This window comes from Cyprinodon variegatus, unplaced genomic scaffold (genome assembly GCF_000732505.1).
Source record: "Cyprinodon variegatus isolate N-32 unplaced genomic scaffold, C_variegatus-1.0 Scaffold232, whole genome shotgun sequence".
In the NCBI taxonomy this organism is placed as follows: domain Eukaryota; kingdom Metazoa; phylum Chordata; class Actinopteri; order Cyprinodontiformes; family Cyprinodontidae; genus Cyprinodon; species Cyprinodon variegatus.
In genome coordinates, this window is record NW_015150685.1 from 1,079,526 (window position 1) to 1,087,998 (window position 8,473).

An 8,473-nucleotide genomic window follows, 5' to 3' on the forward strand; every position below is an offset into this window, starting at 1 on the left:
AAACCAGTGGCAGAAAGAGGACACTTTAGTTTCCTGCTCCTGTCTAGAATCCCGTCTGAGTTTCACAGAGTTGGTTCTTGTGTGTCTCTATGATGGACCAGAGAGCTGTCCAACATGAAGACAAAGACAAAAACGTTACATTGATCAAGAACCCTAACATTCACATGAAAAGCATAAAGAAGGGATGGAATGAAAAGCCACATTTCTGTGAATTTATTGGATGAAAGAATCGACGATGAACAAATTCCCAAACATAAGAGAAACACTCATCCTGGTTTAAACCACACTGCCCTCTAGTGGATGACAAGGATTATCTTTTAGATTTAGCCGGGAGAAAAACAGCAGAAAGGTTTGAGATGAACGCTTGAAGTTCATTTATGACCAGGAGTCCTTTAACCTTCTGAGACCGTGGTTTCACATGTAGAGCTCTTGATAAGTAGATCATGACAGTGAAATGTATTGTTACAACAGTTGTAGTCTGCAAAGAAGACCTTTAATAAACAGCTGAGGGGCAGCAGAGACTTTAGCATCACATCAGCAGCAAAGCTAAGGCCTAAAAAGCAAAAGAGAAAAATGACACATCAGGGGCTCTGCCAGGGACCCCATGAAAGAACTGCTATCAGGATGCACTGAAAAGTATCATTTACATTTTCACTGTAGGTTTTATCGCAACATTTCTACAAAGGAAAATTATCAGAACACAAAAAGTTAAATATGCATTACCTTTAAACTCCCTAAAGTAAGCTGTGTTTTTTTTTTTTTTTTTGAGGAGCAGTTCTTAAATAAAACAGTGGTTATTTCTGTCAGTGTCTGTCATTAATTGTGGCCTGAATAATATCGACCAAATTTGAGCAACAATGAAATTGAAATTGTGCAGTTCTTAGATCTGTCCAATCCATCCCGTCACAGAGTTCCACTCCGTCACACTATATTCCACCCCGTCACAGATGGATTTTTATTTTACAAAAAGGTCATTTATGTTCAAAGCAATTATACACATAGTTTATATTTGCATAATGTAGATATTATGTAAGTTTCATTGTAGATTCTGAAGTCAGACTGTAAATTTTAGCAAAGAAAGTATGATCTCTTGCACAGTACATTTATTTTTTAATGCTGTACATCAAATAAAAACATTAAAAAAACACTTTAAACTAACTATTGGTATTTTTGAACAAAAAGACACTTTCTGAAGTGAATAACATTTTGTCTGTCTTACTTTTATCTAAAATTACCTTTGAATTTTTTAACTTTTGTCCTGTGATGGGGTGGAAAAAGAAACTCTGATGTCCGGATATAATGTGCTAAAATACTCTAAGAAAATAGTGTCTGAGCTTGAAAAATATGTTTTATTGCGAGTGTTACATGTTCTATAGGCTATGAAACTAAAAAAAGAACAAAAATGTTTATGATAAAAAACTTCTAAATTCAGAGGTCCAATCTTAACACTTTCCATGGAATGACCCATATACTGGTGGATAAAAAACTTGCTCAATTTATTCGTGCCTTGTGTCACTATTTACTGGTGAAAAATGAGGGAGAACATAGAAATTATTTATTTTACTGCTACTCTTTTTATATTTAAAATATATATTGGGACATATATTTTCTTCTTTTGGGCCCCCTTAATCAAGGACCCTTAGAATCATCCTAACTTTCCCCCCCGATATGGCGCCTCAGCACATCATACTGACAAAAATAACATTAAATAAAGATATGAAGCTGGATCAAACCCTTTCTAGATTCAACAACTTCATTTGTCTTCAAGGTTCAGCAGCCAATGCAGGAGTTCAGACCCATCTTTTTCTAGAATCCATTTGGAGAAGGTCTAGCTCACTGTCCCTGCTCCAATTCATCCTAAATGTTCCTAAATGTTACTGAAGCCCACTCAGAAAGTTTAATTAAGTTCTTGAAAGAACCCAGTACATTTATCCCATTAAAAAGTGTTATCTAAGTGTGCTAACATTAGCTAATCCTTTATTTATCCTACAATGTGGCACTTTATGTCAGGACTCCTGTCTTTGTGTTTGTGTGTCTGTGTTTGTCTCCCTTCATCCACCAGGAGGCGCCTGGTTCCGGATCGCCTCCTCACACACCTGGTTTCCTCGTTAACGGAGTGCTCTTAAGCTGCTGACTGCCACTACTTCGACGCCAGAGTGTTTGCCAGTTTTGGGTACTCTAGCCAAGCTGAGTTTTGCTGAGTCTGAGTTTTTGTCAACCTGAGTTTAACTTTGTTTTTTGTTTTTGCCTCTCGGCAGGAAGTCATCCTGCAAACTGGATTTCTCAGACCTTCTCTCCCTGGAATGATCAACTGAGCTTCAAACTGAGCTGGGGTTCAAACAAGAGGTTTGGATCCACTCTCCCCAAGAGATCGTTTGAGCTTCTCACTGAGAAAGGGATTATTCTCCACTATGACCCATTCAAGTACCACAGGAAATCTGAGTGGCAGTCAGTTTCTCCGTTCACCAACTAACAACCGCATTCTTAGTAAAACCTTAGTAAAATCATGACAGCTCCATCTGATATCAGGGATATGATTGTTCCTTATGTTTCTAACAGAGCACTTAGTCTCAATCTGCAGGTTTACTAGTTGTTCCTAGAATTTCTAAAGTAGAATGGGAGGCAGATCTTTTAGTTATCAGGCTCCTCTCCTGTGGAACCAACTACCAGTTTTAGTACGTGAGCCAGACACGCTGACTACATTTAAGGGTAGGCTTAAAACTTTCCTTTTTTATAAAGCTTATAGTTAAAGTGGCTCATTTCATCATTCTATCTCTATTCTCCCATTCTGCAGAATCTGTTAGTTTAATCTCTAACGTTCTGCTCTCTCTGCTTTTTCTCATACACAGTAAATGTTGCAGTGTTAAAGTAACACTTTCACAGTATATGTGGTCCCACACTAATTCAGAGTGGGGCCAAATGTACTCTTGAGTGTTACTTTAACACTGCAACATTTACTGTGTAGTAGCTTCATCTGGATTATTCCTGTTTGGCTGTGACACCACCCTGGAGAGCAATATCAGCTGTGCTGCTGCCATCAGCAACTTTGTTTAAAGATGTTGGAGATCGGCCTGTTTTTCAGTGTAGTTCTGTTTTTCTGACTGTGACTGGCTGGATGGCTCTTTCTTCCTCTGACATGGGAGCTGGCTAAAAACTCGTCGGCCTGGCTGTGTGTTTCCTGGATGGCGCCACCTTTTACATTTGCCTTTTCTATCTCTGCTTCTATCTCTTTGAACCCCAGTCGGTCTCCGCACATGGCCGCTCACACTGAGCCTGGTTCTGCTGAAGTTTTCCTTCTTTTAAAAGGGAGTTTTTCCTCTCCACTGTCACTACAGGCATGGTTAGTGTGAGGGATTGCCTTCGAGTCAATGAGTCGATGCAATCAACTGTCATGGTTGGTTTAGAAATCAAACCCACATGCAGAACACCACTTGGAGACTGATAAAAAGTTCAACAGAGTTTATTAAAGGTTTGCACAGAGATAACATGAACTGGATTCTGGAACCTGGTCCGGGCAGGATTCTCAGGCGTCTGCAGAGACGGATAGTTTGATTAGCCAGGTTAACAGATTAGTTGTTGAGTTTTCAGATGTTTCTGAAAATACCTTGAAGAGGTCCAGGCTTTCTTTTCTGAGAGAGGGAACCGGTTGGGTCCAGAGACTGTTGGTTCAGCAGAGTGCTCAGCAGCAGCAGCGTCTAGCCTCTGACTTTCTAGTGACAGACCTTGGTTTGAGGGATTAGCTCTTTCCTTAAGAGCAGCAGGTGGATTCCAGAGTGAGATCTTCAGGTTTGGCTCTCTAGGGCAGGCAGGCAGGTAACAGGTTAAGCTCATCCAGAGCTTCAGACGAGAGACAGGTTTCCTATGAGCGAGAAGACAGAGGCAGGTTAGAATTGGGTTTCTCTTAGAGACAAAGATTCTAGTAGTTCAGAGGCTCAGGTTTGCTAACCAAACTTCGTCAACACTGCGGCGTTGAAGGAAGGTCTGGCTGCTGATTATATAGGCAGGTCTCCTGATGGGCTGATAAACGTCAGCTGTGCTGGAGGGCTCCAGCCCAGGAGATCCACAGCGCACTCTGCTGGAGAAGGTGGAGAATCTCCAGATCCCAACATCAACTGGTTTTCCTTATAAATCTTTGAATAAATTTGACTGGATGATCTGATTAACTGTGAAGTGTTTTGAGATGACGTGTTGTGAAAATAAACTGAAAATAAACTGAAGTGTTAACAAAAATAAATGTGGGTAAGTACAGCTATACAGAGACTAGACTATTTGGTAAGGCTTTATATTAAGGTCCTTGTAATAAACATTAGTTAACAGGTAGTAAAGCCTTTATAAGTGCATATAGATGCTTATTAACATTATTTTGTGTTAATAACACTACAATGCATAAATAGTATCATAATATTGTTAATAACAGACTATAAGACATTGATAATAACTTATAAGAAACTTGTTAAGATCATCATAGGTGCTTACAATATGCTTATTAACATCATTATGTGTTAATAACACTATATGTATGAACAGCATTATTATAATACTGGTAATAACATACTAAGACATATAATAAGACATTATAGTCTGTTATAACAGACTATAAGACATCATGTTTAATAACATTACAAACACCTATATTAATTAAATAACCACAACCATGTCTTGCCATTAGTAATGTTTTTTATATAATAATGTTTAATTAGATTATTATACACTTTATTGGTTGAAGTTTATCTATTATAAGTTAACTATGCACTTGTTTACATTTAACATGCTTTTTTGCAGGTACTGGTTCTAAGGCAAGAACAATGTCTTATTAAGGTTGATTAATCTTATAATGTGAACTGTTATGCCTTTAAGAACATATATTTTTTGCTTGATTTATCTAAGTGTATTTTATTATGCCATTATTACACTTGTTAATAGCTTACTGTGCTTTTTACCAGATCTAAAGTGAGAACAATGCCTTATTAAGTCTAATAAATCTGCTGTTGAGCATTCATTTATGGCTAATGATTTTCACAACTTTCACATCTGGAAGGAACAAGATTTATCTAAGTGTACTTTATTATGCCATTATTACACTTGTTAATAGCTTACTGTGCTTTTTACCAGATCTAAAGTGAGAACAATGCCTTATTAAGTCTAATAAATCTTCTGTTGAGCATTCATTTATGGCTAATGATTTTCACAACTTCCACATCTGGAAGGAACAATACATGTAGTCAAGGTTGATGAAAATAAGAAAATTGCTTAACACAAATATTTCAATGCTAAAGCCCCAAAAGGTCTTATTTATTGCTGTGGCTTTCACAAAAAAAAATTATATTGGGGCATATGATGTAAATTATTCACATGGAAAAGTACAATTTTGCAAATTGAAACATTTAATTTTTATAATACAAAAATAAAAAATCACCTAACGCAGGTGTTTGAAACAAGTACACTCTCTAAAATACTATGGAAAATAAGTGTAAAAAAAAAATTGGTAGTTTTTTTTTTTATTCCACTGAACATTTTACATTTAAACATTGTTACTGTCAATACCTAGTGACAGCATGATCCACTCCCACTATTTAGCCTTCAATTTAGCCTACCCTGTACATCTTAGCTATATCCTCTAGTAGCCTTTCAAGAGGCCCATCTTTGAGTTTCCTGCCTAGCCATTTGGTCCACTCAATGAGACAAAGATGGTCAGACAGTAAGTGTTCAATTTGGTTACCTCTTTGCCTCCAAACCTGTTCCTTAATACTGCCACGTTCGTTCTATGTGCTGTGTATGGGCACCTGTTTGGGGGTCTACATACCACCTTGCATGATTAACAGTCATGTGATTGTAGCCAGGTTCAGGGAGGAAACAATAAGCACGCCTTTCATCACTAATTATACAGTATCTGGTCTTAACCTCACATGATGTGCAATCAGGGGGACAATATCTTGTCGTCTTTTTCTCTCTACAACACGCAGTACTGGCTTTCCTCTCTTGCCCCTCTGTCGCTGCACTCCAAGCATACTGAAGACTTGCCAGGTGCCACCTATTCCTCCTCTGCCATACTGTTGTGTTGATAACCAAGAACCAAAGGAAAAAAAGAAAGAGAAACAGCTCATTGGGTCTAGCAAATAACTTACAAACTATCAGCAGGACATTTTAGGCAAACAGTAGCTGTCTGCCTCATCTCTGAGTCAGACTCGGCCCACCTTCAGCTGGTCCGCAGCTCTTTTTAATGCAGACAACATGGCCTTTTGACATGGGAGAAAAATGAANTTACGACAGTGCAATTTTACTTTCGCCCTCTGGGGGGAGCCTCCCTGGAAAATCAACACCGGTTGCATAGTGTACCTTTAAGTGGAGGTTCATGAGTGAGGGGAGAATTGAGTGGGATAGCAACAGATGGGTCAGTGTGACTGCCAGAGTAAGGCAGATGATACACAGATCTCTCATGATGAGCTAAACTGAAAAGCGAAACAAATGTTTTAGCAATTGATCTACATTCCTACCCTCACCTAGATTATGAAATGCAAAAGGTTTTTAAATTTGACTTAAAAAATGGATTTCTGCATTTTTGCTGAATATTTTTGTTTCATTAGTAAGCCAACAATTAATGGACCATGTAACAGAATTATAGCTCTTTGCATTATTTTTATTAATGTTTGAATCTGCAAATAAACTGAATAAACTTTTTTTTTTAAATATACCTTACATCTTTCAAATATTTAATTTCAAGATGCTTATAACATGAAACTGCCTTTTAACTGCCTTTAGACTGATTTGTAATCACTTTAAGGATGAGGGCTTTAAGGATGACCATCCATTCTTCAGTGTGCTATGTTAAATGAGTTGCAGCAAAACAGCATATTCAAATACTTCTGTTAAGACTACAACATGTTTAAAGAGTTGTGTCAAAGAAAAGATTATTTTGACATGCAGAACATATTTTCTGAAAACTTAAAAAAAACACTGCCCTTCATTATATACAAAATTAGGAAAACTGACATAAAAAAGGTTGATCTTAGTTTTCCTTGTGCTTTTCAAGGATTACTTGCCTCCAAGTTATTTTGTCACAATTGGAAGTTGTACTTCACCTTTTTCGATTTTAAGACTGGGTCTGTTGTGTTGTTTTATTTTTTAGAAACTCAAAAAAGCCTTTCGCTCATCCAGTATTTTTCAGCAGGAAAATTTATGAGAATTAAAATTAGATATCTGATTTCTTCATTTGTATTCTATTTCTTATTTTCAATATTTCTTTGTTGGCTCTTTGTGAATTTCAAAATAATATGTAATTTTATGTTCTTACATACAAAGCTCTGGATAATAGTGAGTATTTTAACCCTTGAGATTTGTTCTCAAATTTGCTCCTCTCGTGTGCAACAGGTTCCAGATGATCTTTGTTAAATAATCTACATTTAAGCAGTGTTGGGTAAGTTACTTTAAAAATGTAATCCGTTACAGTTACAAGTTACCTTGTTTAAAATGTAATTGTAGTGTAACTTTTTCGATTACTTTTAAAAAGTAATGTAACTAATTACTTTTGATTACTTTTTGATTACTTTAAGGTTTTAATGAGTATTGACCCATGTTCAACATTTTATTTTTGAGAACTGAATGTGAACCTTAAAAAAGCACTAAGCTGAGAGGAACTGCTGACAGGCAATCCACAAGAAGAGATGCCAGCACCAGGCATGTAAGATTTTCTCAGACTCCTCTCATCGGGCCATACTCTTTTCTGTTCCTCCCCCAGGCTCTACCATTTACGCAGTTTGCAGACTAACACAAGCAGGTTCAGAAACCACTTTTTTCCTACAGCGGTCACCTTATTGAACTCTAATTTCCCTCCTTGCATACTGCAGGAGGGAAATTAGCGATTCACTAAACAGTTTTTTTTTTATTGCAAAGCAGACATCTGTACACTTATTTTTTAACCTGAGGATTCAACAAGTTTCAAAATCTCTGAAGATAAGGCCACGGTGTGGTAGGGACAATTGGCTGCTTTTCTCGCTCTGCTCCTGTCTCGTCCTCCATCCTGTGTGTGTGGCTCTGTGTATCTGCGTGTGTCTGTGTGTGTCATTCTTTGAGTTCCACTGCCGTGCGCATGCTCATGTTTCGTAGATACAGACAGGAGAGGCAGAATAGAGGCTCATGCTTGAATGTCCAACGAATAACTCTGTTGTTTCAAAATAGAAAACCTGATTTCATTTCTTAGTTATGCCCTGAATTTTGTTAGCCTGGGTGCCAGTCCGAACTTAGTCCCGCCCACAAAGTTTGAGGTCGGGGAAGTTCGGTCTGGCTCTGCTCCATAGTAGCGCCAGTATTATCGCCCAGTGTCAGGCGATCCAATCAAATTGTCAGGGCGGGCTTTATGCGATGATGGACAGATGACCAACAGTAACGTAATCAACCACGTGACCAATGCGAGCGTGGGTGACAACAATAATGGCTGCCGCTGGAGAGTTTAGGTGAGTAGATTCTGCTATTAGGT